The sequence below is a fragment of the Catharus ustulatus genome, chromosome 1 (genome assembly GCF_009819885.2).
Source record: "Catharus ustulatus isolate bCatUst1 chromosome 1, bCatUst1.pri.v2, whole genome shotgun sequence".
Taxonomy (NCBI): Eukaryota; Metazoa; Chordata; class Aves; order Passeriformes; family Turdidae; genus Catharus; species Catharus ustulatus.
This window is the reverse complement of record NC_046221.1, coordinates 51,012,358-51,026,398: the sequence shown is the minus strand read 5'-3', so window position 1 is coordinate 51,026,398 and position 14,041 is coordinate 51,012,358. Positions and strand designations below refer to the sequence as shown.

Genomic DNA, 14,041 nt, shown 5'->3' with positions numbered 1-14,041 from the left:
AGAAAATATAAGCAAAAACCAGTGCAAGCCAATGCAAGTGATAAACCTAACAAATTTTTTAAGCATTATGCATACCTCTATACAATAACGCCACCCACTTACCAGCTGCAGCTGAACAAACCATATGCTAGCAGAGACAAATACATATACAACAAGATACAAGTATGTATTCCAATAATAAATAACTACAACAAAATCTTAAACCAAAAAGTTTCATGAGTTTTAAAACAAAGTTAGAGTGGGGAATTATTTTACCCATCCTCTTCTTGGGACGTAGAGTCACATTGAGTCTTACTCTTGCAAAGACTAAGACTTTGAATAGAAAGCCATTTGTCAGCAGCTGAAGCTTCAGAGCATTACTATTTAGGGTTTGGCACATCAGTAGGATACTGACAACTGAGGCATCAGAGACACTGGGAAGCAGCAGGAATACTGATTGTGGCACAGTTGCATATGGAAAAAGGGTAGGAATTCTAGCCCACAGTGAATTTTTATGGAAGCGTATTCTGCTGGACCAACCTTTTATTAACAGTGTAGCCACAAGGAATCGTTAGGCATCTGCAAATGACAAGGATTTTATATATAGCCCAAACAACAGGTAGCATTTACCTTTGTATTGGGAAACTGAAATTAATTCCACCAGTCACTGAAAACTCAGGCTGCCAACCTGTTCTTTGACCTCTATTCCTTTGATGACAGCCATGAATAATCCTTGGCTCTTTCTCTGGTAACTTTCCATTCAGCCGAAATGCCATTCATTACATAAAACTAAAATTCAGCATCTCAACCAAGAAGTGAGGATTTTAGATTTTAACCATAGTTTTTAATATTTAACAGAACCTACTTATTTTCTGGCAGTAACTGGTTGCAATTGTCGTTGCTAAGTTGAAGCCCGTTTATGAATCAGCTGAATAAGGGACTAATTAACAAAACAGTAATGAAAATATGGCATGTTATTGGCAAAGGAACATGGAGAATTTCACAGTGAGTCGTAATGGAAACATTATTCAGTATGGGAATTCTTCATAGTTTAGAAGGTATATCCCATTAAGAGATCCATTATTTAATTTCAGATTTTTATTGTCTTCTACTTTTGTCTTGTCATGTCAAGCACACTTCTGGTAACAGAAGAGTTAATTGAACAGCCAAGTGATAAAGACTAATAAATCTCTGGATTTTTACCTAGTGAGTACATTTTAATACTTAAGGGGAAGTAAGCAAAAGCCAGGCAGGGTGACTCATCAGTTATAGCAATGCAAGAAAATTAGATTTTAAGTGGAAAAAGATGTTTCCTGGGAGACTGCATGATCTGCTTGTGGAACATCAAACAAGAGCAATTTCCTAACAATGGCCATGGCTAAATTGATCTACTGCACCTCAAACAGCTTTATCAGTGAGAGATTGAGTCCCTTTTATATTTTCTTAGTTACCATCATCAATTTGTCTATTATTTGACTCCTTCAGCTGTTACCTTTCTGACCCTCCACAAGTACAAGTATGATTTTGCCATTTTGCTTTCCCTCATCTTTTCTCTCTTTTTTGCAGCAAGCTCTTGATTCCACTAGTGCTGCTGCCACTGAACCACAAAGATGTCAGCATGTATCATGGCATGCATAAGCTCAAGCAAGTGTTCTGTTTAAAATCCTATACTTTGCAGCAATGGAAAGTGAGCGGTAACGTAAGCAACCTAGGCTCCCTGCTCTGAAATGTTCAATATACAGTACATTCAGCCCACCTATTACACTGTATCAAAAACAATGTCTTTCCCTTCACATTGCCTAGATTTTCATTCCATTAAATTACAGTAATTTCACGACTATAAGGCACACCCTTTCCATTACTTATTGGTTACTTTGTTGCGCGCAGATCCTCACTGCAAAAAAAAAGTGCGCCTTATAGTCTGGTGTGCCTTGTACATGGACAAAGTTTGGAAATTTGCTGACACCTGGAAGTGCACCTTATAATCCAATGCCCCTTATAGTCGTGAAATTACTGTAAAACCCTCACAATTCGGTGAAAGCATATGACACTTTTCATTAAGCACAGAAGGCATCAAGTATTTCAGATGCTAGGGTGGAGAACATTTGTTCTCCTTGATAATTTCCAATGCAGATTGTTCAGTATGCATGAGTTATAGCTGATGCAATGCAGACACTATCTTCAGAGCATGACCATGGATTTCTGAGCACAGCAGTGCATGTGCTGTGTGCAGACAGGGAATTCTAGTACCAGGCAGCTCCTCAGTGCTTGTGCTACACACACAGGTCACATGGGTCCTGTGACACTGAGCAGCAAAAGCACATCTGCTCAGCAAAGATGCTCTCAGAGCACTTGTTTTTTTGGACATGCCTCTGTGCATTTAATATGTGTGTACACACTGAATCCCAGGCATCACAAAGCAAGCAAATTTACTCTAGGTGCACACACAGAGATGTATTCTATTCTAAAGCCAAGGTATTCAAATTACTCCTAGACAAAATTTCCTGGCAAAAAAAGTAAGATACATATGAGGAAACCCAAATTACTGGTGGTTCTAATCCTGACCACTCTTGAGTTGTCACAATGGATAAAGACAACTGCCAAAATTAAGAGCCAGAATTCAAGCAGTCTGCCAAATTCAGCAGTACTGAAACATTTTCAAGTATAGTGATTGTACAGAGCTGCAAATGGAGAAAAATACGTAAGACTAAATCTGTTCATGCTTACAAATTTGTCTACTGTGCAACTTGTGAGGAAATAAGAAACAGAGACATTATAGGTCTCTCCCACATCAGTGTTGCTCTCATCAAAATGAACTAACAGCTACCTGCTATAAAACCATGCAAACAAAGTGCTATTATTACTACAGCTATTAATTTGGAGATTATTATGCAGACAGAAATTATGAAATCTGAAATTCAGAAAGCCTGTTCTAGCACTAGTACTGACTAAAATAAAGCAAAATGTTCTAGAAAACTTGAGTTCTACTATGTATGATTCCATGGCCAGTGGATGCTGTCCTTCCATGTGAATTTCTCCACTACCAGCTGTGCATCAACAAATCACACATGGAACAGAAAGGCATGTGAAAGCCAGAAAAAGTCAGAGAAGAGGCTTTGTGTTATGGATTTGTGGCTCCAGAGTCCTGTAAAGAGATGGTATGGGGAGAGTTATCCCAATATAACTGATTATTTGGATTTACAACAATGATTTTATTGTCACCAAAGCAAAGTTGGAAAGTCTATCCCTTTTCCAGCCTACTAAACAGAACAAAATTCCACAGATCTTGGTGAAGCCAATGGCAAACTGTTTACTACCAGGAATTACACACCCCCTACCACCATCACCACACCTAGAAAGCTCACATAAAATCTTCTCAACAAAACTTTTATTCCTGCAGTGTTTTCCCTAACCTGCACCTTTGCAATAAGGAAAAAAAACTTTTCCTCCTTCATCTCACGGTTTACAGCTTAATGCTTAGCTTAAGACATATTTAGGATTAATGCTTTTATTCTAAAGGAGTAAGATTAAGTATTTTTAGCCCCTGTGAAACAAGTGATGTATGCTGCAATTGTCAAGTCCCTGTTAAATTGCATGTAGCACATTCTGTAGCTCATAAATATTTAAGATTACTAATTACCCTAGACTCCTCAACTTGCCTTTCTTTATTAGTTCCATGGAGAACAAGGAAAGCATTTGTTCTTCAGCCATACAGAAAATTGTATTGCAAAATATCCTCTTTCTGCTGTTGGTGATGCTGCTGCATGATTCTCTCCTATTGTGGTGTGAGGGAATTAGCCACTTTAAGAGGACAGAAGAGCCTCTACTTCTTCACCAGATCAATCCAGCAAGCCTGAAAACTTCCCCAAAACATCTCAATCAAAGCAAACCCCATCTCTCTTAATTCTTCCTTTAGCCTCCTGTTTCCAGTAGCAGAGGGTAAGAGCACCCTGAATTATACAAGATTCAGACTTTCAAGCAAGGAAGCATGGACTTTGCTTGGAGCAGTTCAGTGGGGAAGTGACATGGATGCAGGTGTGCCTACTTAAACCAGTAGCTGTAAGGACTTGGGGGAAGAGGAGGGTGAGTCCGCAGCCCTTTCACCATGGAAGTGCATTGAACAGAATTTTTGCTGTTGCTTTACAGTTTCTTCTCCTCTCTTCCTGTTTGCAATGCAGCCATATGGTAGCAAGCAGATATTTGCAACTTAATAGCAGAGGAAGAGCCTGCACACTCTCATGGGCAGCAGACCATGCCCCAGCAGTCGGAGTGGCAACACCCACCAACAAAGCCAAGGAAAAAGAGCTACCTCTCAGGCGGCTAGGATGCAGAGCTTTGTCTAAAAGCTTCTTGCTTCTTCTTGCTTCTGCAGCTCTCAGATCTGTCACCATGGTTCACTATCCACTGCGATCACCCCCATCCCCTTCCACTCTGGTGCAGTGCAAGAGAAGCAGGGCAGGAGCACCCCACCTTTGGCATGCTCTTCTCATGTTGTGCTGGGATTAACATCCTTGGAATGCCAGTGTAAAAGAGGGTGCATGGCATCAAGTCAAAACAGCCCAAGGAGTTGCTATAATGTGCATCTGTGCTGAACCGAGATCTGCCACTGCTCTGTTAAGAATTCAGCTTAGTCACAGTGCCTAGACACAGAGGAAAATGAGTTGTCTAAGAGCTGCAAACATTTGAAGCACTTTTTCCAGCCTTTATGCTTTTTTCAGATTCCCTTTCATTTTTGAATACAAAATAGTGAAAATAGTAATGTAGTTGGTACAGAGCTGTGTGGGGAACCACTGACAAGTTAAGGAGGCTAAAGGTGTGAAATTACCATGCAAAAAACAAAGCATTACATACCTATGGGAATGCTCCCATTCAGAAATAAATTGACTTAAAGGTCACTGTGGCTTAATGCTCCCTGGAAGATCCTTGTTTCCAGTGACTGGGAGAACCAACATGTAAATCAGCATATTTTAGGGTGCACTGACAAGATTGCAAAACCTGTGTAGTTTTATTGCTACCAAAATAGGTACAAGAGCAAGCAGCTCCCTCCATTTCTCCCCTGTCACACTTTGCTTCTCTTCCTTTGGTTCTGACTGTACACTTCTTTGACCCCTCAATGGACCTGTTTTTGCTGGATAGGTTTAGGAGCTACAAGCCTGCAGGGGAGAAAAAAAGAAAGGGGGAAGAAACAAAATCCAAAGCCAATCCCTACATGCCCACCAGTAAAGCAGTACCTGCAAAATGTTAATATTTAGTTAAACTACATCAGTCAAAAATGGCATATAGTTGTGCTACAACAGTCTGCTTGCCTATATCTGGGTAGTAGCGCTGCAAGGAGGATTCTCCTACTGTGATTATAACAGTGGGAGCAGCTGGAGACTGCCTTTGCCATCCTCAGTATTAATTTTCCATGGAATAAATAAGGCCAAAACACCAAACAATCCTGAAAAAGGCAAAAGCAAAGCAACAAAAGCAGCAAAGACAAAGCAACAAAAAACCAAAGGGAAAGAAAAAGTTCCTCACAAATAATTCAAACTTGCATGCTAAGTTCAGTATGAAATACATGACACATACTATTCAAAAATTTTAGAACTGAGAAAAAACAAGTTCAAAGTAGTGTCAAAAATTAATGCAATAAAAACCACCCTTTTTACAGCTGCTGCTAAAAAATGGGAGGAAAGCAGCAACAGTACACTATTCAGATATATTCTGATGAAGGGGAGCATAATTACTGGTACAGCTACCATATGGAGGGCAAATATTCCACATTCTCCTCATCAATATTGCTGCCCTTGTGCTCAGATAACACAAACCAGGACAGATCAATAGGCAAAGTTTGAGATTGCAGTATGTAGTGTATAGAGGAAAGAATTGTAAGGAGGAAGATTTTTGACAGTGCCTACTTTGAAAATGTCAAACTTCTACATCCTACCTTTGGTTCTGAATGTAGTATAGATTGAAAAAAAAATGAGCAAAGCTTAATCCAGATAAATGTGAGATTGTGGATTTGAATCAACCAAATCATGTGTACAAGTGGGAATAATTTTCTATGCAACAGTATTACCTCTGCTTAGGAAATTTCTTGACACCATAAAGTATTGGAAGCTGAGAAGTTACCTGGGGAGAAGAGGAATAGCAATTACTGTATGCTCATTTTTGTACTTGTGATTTTACTAAGGCACTGCTACTTACCACTATTAAAGGATCATGGGCTAGAGGGACATATTGCCTGACCTTGGCACAGCTGTTCTTAACTTGTCCATGTTGTAGCTGCCTCCATCATTGTGCTAGGGAAACAGAAGTGGTGGAAGTCGGTTTAGAACATGAGATAGAAGAAGCATTTCAATAAACCAAGTCTCCATTTTACACAGATGTGTCAATCATATAATCCCTTGAGGAACATCTAGGCTGACTTAGCATCTTTGGATTGCCAGATGATGATGGAGATTTTGATCAAGTTGTTCTGTTTGACTATAAAATGTACTTTCATGCAGAACACTATCTTGAAAGATTGCACCATGCATCACAAATTACATAAACTGAAGATTTGCTGCCAACTTGGAATTGTTTATGTAGTAGACCACTAATTGTTGATAATAAAGGGCCAAAATTAAAACATGTTTTTGTCAGCAGTTCTGTGTTAAGGGAGGCTGTTTCAGCTCAAACCCTGCAGAAGTGTTAATTATTTGCCTCAAGAAGTTAGGTCAGCACACACAAAATGTATAGATGACATCAAGCTGGAATGGTTTGCTATCACAGTAAAAGATGGAAAAAATAATCCAATGTCACCAATGAAAAAATGTGTAAAGACAATTGCAAAGTACTGCATTTATTAAGGCTAAATCAAGTGCAAAACTGAGTGTAGTCAACTCTTCTGAAAAAAACAATTTGAAGTGTTAGAGGAACACAGATCATTGACCCATTTCTAGGATGGTACATACAGGCAACTATCCCTTTGGGATGCATTAACAGAAATACCCTATGCAAGAAAAGGACGACAATTATTTATTCTGTTCAATACTGTTGAGATTTCAGTTGCAATGCTGCATTCAGATTTGAGAAGGATGAAGCCGAATGAGAGAGCAGAGGGAAGCTACAGGAAATACAAGATCTGTGAGGAGAAAAAAAGGAAACTAAAGAGGATCACAGGAGAAGAGATATGATGACAGAACGCAAAGGGTTGCTTTGAAGAGAAAGGTAACCAGTTATTCCCATGTCTAGTGGGGAGACAGAACAATAAAAGGTTAGCTAAATTTCAAGCAGATGAGGTTTAGGTTAGCTACTGGAAAATGCTTTTTAACAAAAAGGATTACAAAGGATTAAAAAAATACTTAGGACTCTACAAATATTTACCTACAGGGATTTTGGGAATAGATTTAACAAATCTTTTCCAAGGTGGTGTCAATTCTAAACACAACTGGCAGTTCCAGAACTTACAGAAGATTCCAGAAATTACACGTGGCCAGAAATCTTTAAATACATTGTTTTCCCTGCTGGGTTGATGGAAAAATCTGTATTTAGGCATTTGGTATTTTTAAGTAGAAATCAACTAATAAAGCAAGCTTCAAATGTACATGGGAAAAATGTCACTCATTCACAAGAAAAATTGCAAAAAATATTCTGAGAAACAAACACAAATGTGAAGCACATTATTAATGACAATGTAATTTGGTCTCCTGTGGATGATATGAGTCATCTGAGTGGGCTTGAGGAGTAGTAATTTTAAGTAAACTCACAACAACTTAGTCTGCAAAATAATGTTCAACAATATAATAGTTACAGCTAGGTGAAAAGAGAGATGATATCTTGCTCTTTCATTTCTGATACTGGATAGCTAGATAAGCAGAATTACATTTTAAATACCAAGCATAAAAAGACATTTGGTATTAACATCTTATAGGAAAAGTCAAGGCTTCCTAGTTAATGAAAAAGAGGCTACAGTGACAGTTTACTTTCTTTAGCTGGTAACCAGGGCAGCTCTGCTCAACCAAGTACCGAATTCCTTTTCCAAAATTCAAACTTAGCCAGACAATGCAAAAGGAGCGCTTCCACTCAAAATTGGTTATAAAATGAGATATCATCCTCAGATTGCCTACCCTCCCTTTCAGGAGGGTCTGCTTGCATATAAAGACTTGCAGTTTTTAATACCAGAAGGTTAGACAGAATTTTGGATCCCACAGTCAACTCAGCCTCAATCATGCTCCTCATTTTTCTAGAACTTAGTTGTAATACAAACTGAAAATTCTATTTCTGGAGTTCAGAAGTCAAGCTAAGTTGTTATATAAGCCCATGTATTGCTGTCCTCTAATTGAAATCTTTGTTTCACACAGAACTAATTATCAGGAAAGAAGATAGACATAGGGAAGAGAAATGCTCATTACCACATACTCTAGATGAATTGCCAGATAACTCCAGCTATTTCTGAAGCAAGTGGAGAAATGTCAATCCATTCTCAAGGCCAAAGTAATGTACTTTGGAAAACAACAAAATGTAATAATCTCTTTGGCACCTGCATATACACGAGTAATCAGAAGTCACTTATGACACTCAGGTGAGCACATTCATCTCCATCAGTAAACAAACAAAAAGAAGGCTCCCCAAAATAAAAATGATCATTAAAAAAAAAAAAAATTCTTTATTTCTGTCGAAGAGTTTCCTTAGTGACTACCTCCACAGTTTTTGAGATTGTCCCAAGGCATTCCAAGTGAATAATTTATAATAAGAAGGGTTAGTAATGTGCATTTTCAAAAATAACCGCATGCTGTGTATTTGTTTAGAACTATGTCCCCCTTATGGATGAATCAAGGGAATGGATCAGAGGCAAAAAAAGGGTGTTTTTAAACATCATGTAAAGACTGGTTCCTTCCATATTGAAGTCCCTCTGCAAATTCATAGCAACTTGTGTAGTGGGAAATCCAAGCTCGATTGTACTTTGAAAGAAGTGTCACATTCTCAAAATTGTGTTTTGCTCTAGTGTGGAAAGAAATTATTCTTCCTAAAATAGAAAAAAAATATATGATCAATAATAATAAAAAAGACAAGGTATGCTCACACCAGGGATTCTACCAGTCAGATATAATACAATTTGAGATAGGGCCCTCAAGAGGCACAGGAGAACAGAATCACTTCCTTCCCCCAAGATAAGGGTTTAATCACAAGGTTTAATCCCATGCTGATCTCTTCAGTTTTATTGCCACTTTCAGAGATATGATCCCATCCTACAACTTCATTTCCTCTTGAGGGACATCAGAGAGATCAAAGTGTCATGCTAACTTTCCCTGTAGTTTGTCACACATCAAATCTAAAACAAGTAAAGCCTAGATGAGACATACTTATGTGACAATGAAAGGGAAAAAAGCAAACTTATGCTTTAAACAACCAAGCCCTCTGCCCATAGATAAGCTCCTCTTCAGAAAGAGAACATTAATGAAGACAAACAGCAACAGATTTGTCTAATTCCATCTCAATGCACTCTCAGGAAAATCCTCCCCCAACATTACTACCCTGCACTAAGTTACATGTTACTTGGACAAAATTATGTTCCTGTCCACAGCAGAAAGATAAATTTATCACTTTGACAAAACTACCTTATAAATAACCTTATTTACCCTGTGGCATATTACATGAAGCAAGATAATTACCCAATCTTTTTGCTTTACTGCCCTTGCTACAGCCCTTTTGAATGGTAGCAAAACAATATTGAGCACCTAGAAACACATGGGGTTTATAATTCTTATATTTAATTTTTACAATTAGATAGTACCATATAAGCAAGAGCACTCTTATCTTGATCAAAGTTGTTATAAGTATTTTTGCACTTTTCAAACTTCTCCCAAATAAATATTGATGATTGGACTAGTTTCATGCTATGACATTCCATTTGAAAGAATATGGTAGTATTTGTGACTCCAAAAGCACTAGATTAGAAAAAAGTCATAAATACTTCATGCCTGGTTAAGTACTTCTTGAATGAAAATGGATAATAATAATGAATTTTATAACTACTGTTATCAATTGCAATTGACATGACTGTTTATTTCCAAAAAAATATGAGAGATTTTTGGGGCTTTTTCTTCTGTTTTTTTCTTTTTAATGTAATTTTACTTTACACTATATTTTGATTTAACAAAAATATGTACAAATTACAGCGTATCTAGAACAGAAATTCTAAAAAGGGACATATTACTGTGAAGATGCTACCTGCATTTAGATCCCTCTGAAAAGACAGAGAATACATGTTTCTGTAGTTACAGTTCCACCTTTCCAACATTTATTAAGACTCTGTCTGGAGCAAGAACTTATAAGCAGCATTTTATCTTGCAAAATGAATCAGGAAATCTCCCCTGCTCTGCTGATGTATCAGCACAAATTCACAGTAGAGGCTCCAAGACCAAGATCAGACTTTAGGATCCAGACAAATAGAAGATATATGCACTTGTAGTAGAGAGTTAACAACCCCTTGACTGGGTCGGCAGCCACTTGGAGGCAGCAAACATGGCCAAATGTCCCTGTCCTGGGGTCACTTCAAAGCAGCTGCACTGCTCTCTACAAGAAGGATGTAGCCAGGTCGGTCTCTTCTGCCAAGGAACAAGTGATAGGACAAGAGGAAATTATACCAAATTGCACCAGACAATGTTTAGACTGAATATTATGAAAAATTTATTTGTGGAAAGGTTTGCAAAACATTGAAACAGGTTGCCCAGAAAAGAGGTTTAGTTGCCATCCCTAGAGGTATTTGAAAGTCACATAGATGTAATGGTTTATTGGTGGACAGGGGCAGTGCTGGGTTAACTGTTAGTATTGATCTAAGAGATCTTTTCCAGAGTAAAGGCTTCTATGATTTTATGTCTATCCTGCATTGCTTGAAATCAGTGACACTCCATGGTCATTATGTGCAAGGTGTACTATTTTTGGAAAGGTACAAAGGTGAAAAGTCTTTAACCCACCATACTGCATCTCTCAAATACTCTCTTTCTGCACAGCATCTTATTCGCTAAACCTGTTCCAAATTCAATGAAAAAGGAGAAGAAGTTTTAAAAGTTTTTGTATTTTCTGTGTCTTTAGCTTATTAGAAAGGTTATTATTTCTAGATCTAATCCATAACTTCTCACTCTTTGGTTCAATCAAATTCCAAATGCACATAGAAAAGCAGAGAGAAAGAGATCTCTCATTAAAATGACACTGCTGTTATTTATTTGATTGCTGCCTTCACACAGCAGTGTGATGGAAACATCAACTACCTCACCTAACTTCTTGGGAAAAGAAAAAGCATTTCTAGCAGTTTCTATCAAAACTCCTCTCTCCACCAACAAAACAGTTCCAGAAATCCCCTATGAGAAGAAAGCTCTGCTTGGAATACCACCTTCCCTATTTTATGCGATTGCCATATAAATACAAAATGCCATCTTATTGTATATGCACCTATGTAGATAGGAATATCTGAATACAGGGGAAGAAGCCTATTATTTGGGTATTATTAGAATTTTTTACACTTTCTCATATAACATTTTTATATTATGTGATTAAAACAAAAAGAAAAGTTAAATGAAACTGTTACGTCTATATACATGTATAGCTATATGACAGAAAATTGCCCTAAACAATTACAAATGGCTCAGCATTAAAACAAAGTATAGCAAGGTGAAACTTCACAATAGTCTTCCAGCTGTGCCACTGAAAATCACAATTACAGTAATTTCACGACTATAAGGCGCACCCTTTTGACTAAAATTTTCCCTCGAACCTGGAAGTGTGCCTTATAGTCCGGTGCGCCTTATCTGATGTACAAAGTTGCGACATTTGCCACCCCGGAAGTGCGAGCCCACCACAGTCCCCAGCCGAGCAAAACCGGCCCGGTGGTGGCATCAGGCAAGTGCCGGGCGGGGGCGAGCCTGGCGGCATCGGGGCAGCAGCCGTGCAGTGGGGGGGAAAGCACGGCGGCGCAGCCTGAGCCGGGGGGCAGAACCGCCAGCATCAGGGAGGTGGTCCTGCAGGGTGGGCTCGCCGGCATCAGGGCAGTGGCTGCGCAGGGGTGCGAAGGAGCAGCGACGCAGCCCGGGTGAGGGGGCAAAGCCACCAGCATCAGGGCGGTGGCCCCGTGGGGTGGACTCGCTGGCATCGGGGCGGCCCCTGCGTGGGGCGGGCTCACTGGCATCGGGGCACTGGCTGCACGGGGGTGTGAAAGAGCAGCGACACAGCCCAGGCTGGGGGGCAAAGCTGCCGGCATCGGGGAGGTGGTCCCATGGGGCAGGCTCTCCGGCATCGGGGTCGCCCCCACATGGGGCAGGGAAAACCACCGGAATCGGGGCAGTGGCGGCACAGGGCGAGCCTGCCGGCGTTGGGTCACCTGGAGCATCAGGGGACTCCCGGAGTGCACCAGCAGCGTGGGGTTCCCAGTGCGCCAGGGAGCGCTTGACACCCAGAGCGCCAGGGAACTCCTGGAGCAGCGGGGCCCCGGGGACACTGCACAGAGCGGCGGCAGTCATAGCCCGGCCCCGGGGAAAGCTCCACAGAGCAGTGGTGGGCATGCCCCTGCCCCAGGGATGCTCCCCAGAGCAGCAGCAGGCATGCTCCGGCCCCAGGGACGCTGCACAGAGCAGAGGTGGACATAGCCCGTCCCCGCCGGGTACAGGCGGGCCCGGGGACCCATGGCAGCTGGGTTGAGGCGGGGCCTCGGCCAGCAACCGTGCAGGGGGAGTTGGAGGCGGAGCCTCGCTGCAAAAAAAAAGTGCGCCTTATAGTCCGGTGCACCTTATAGTCCGGTGCACCTTATGGTCGTGAAATTACTGTAATCAAATTTGTATGATGCAATAAGAAGTATTCTCATAAAACATGCAAGTGACATCAGTGTAGAGGTGATTTAAGCATGTTTGAATAATTGTTAGAGTTCAAAAATATTGGAAAGCTGGAATTTAAAAATGAAGGCTACTAATCAAAAAAGACAACTTCCTACAAAAATGAGCAAACTCTGCAAACATAGGAAAGGTGATTTATTAACTGTTTTGCAGAAGGGATGTAGACAATGTCAGTGATTATTAATTACAAGCTAGGGGAAGGCAAGAATGTTGTGCGTTTAAGAAAAAGATAAATACTATCTTGACATGCATAAATAAAACTATTGTTGGGAAGTCGTATTCAGTAATCATCCTGCTTATTGTGCAGTCACTAAGATCTCTATTATATGTTCCAGCTGGACAAAGTCCAAAATAGACTGAAGAGAAAGTGAGAGGTCTGCAAAATATGATCTATGTGGAAAAAGGGAAGGAATAGTAGTTATCTAATTTAGACAAGAGAAGGCTGAAAAGTGGGATAATATAATAAGCATAGCAGAAAGGAAAGAAAACTTGGTTTTATTATCCTAACTGCAAATGGGTTAAATGAAGACTTAAATTACAGTGAAAGAAGGGGTAAGAAGAAAAAAAAAAAAAAACAAAACCCTTGTAGCAGTAAGCGTGGTCACAGATTTTACAGATTGTTTATAACTTTACAGAATCTCTAGCTGTAAAAGTTTTGGTCGTAAAAAAATCAGATAAAATTTATTCAGGAATTATTTTAAATTATCTTGGTGGACTTTGGCAATAAAGGGATTAATTAAAGGTCCTTTTTAAGGTTCTTTCAGTTCTTTGCTTCTCCTTACATTGTTGTTGTGCTGCCTTTTGAAACCTAAGGTTAATCAGAACTGGCAATTTCATGCACTACAGTTGAGACTGCAGCTAAAAATTCTACTAGATAAGCAGTCGATTTTTCAGCACTTGTTACACATAGAAAAATGGTGCCTATTGGATTTTGGCTGCGTTCAAGGCCATCTCTTTAGATCCACATTCCCTCGTCATATCTTCCCAGGAAGAGCAATGCTGGGTTATGGTGCTATATACTACCATGAGCTGTGTACTCTTTCTTATTTCCAGTTACAGTAATTTCACGCTTATAAGCTGCACCTGACTATAAGCCACATGTCCAGGTGTCGGCATCTGTCTTGGGTTACAATACAGAGTGTGATAAAAGGTATCTATTCTGTCACCATCTGTTGAGGGTGGGGGCAATGATCCTTATCTCAAGGGCAGAT

The 14,041-nt window shown here is 39.9% G+C and overlaps 1 long non-coding RNA gene across 1 annotated transcript; it reads right to left on the bottom strand.

Moving 5' to 3' along the window:
- Positions 1–1,971: 1,971 nt before the first annotated feature.
- Positions 1,972–6,258, bottom strand: LOC117001651. The gene is made up of 3 exons (XR_004419166.1): positions 6,169–6,258; positions 6,041–6,093; positions 1,972–5,132 (listed from the first exon to the last, which is right to left on the bottom strand). It is a non-coding gene; the product is annotated as an uncharacterized LOC117001651 (long non-coding RNA).
- Positions 6,259–14,041: the final 7,783 nt, after the last annotated feature.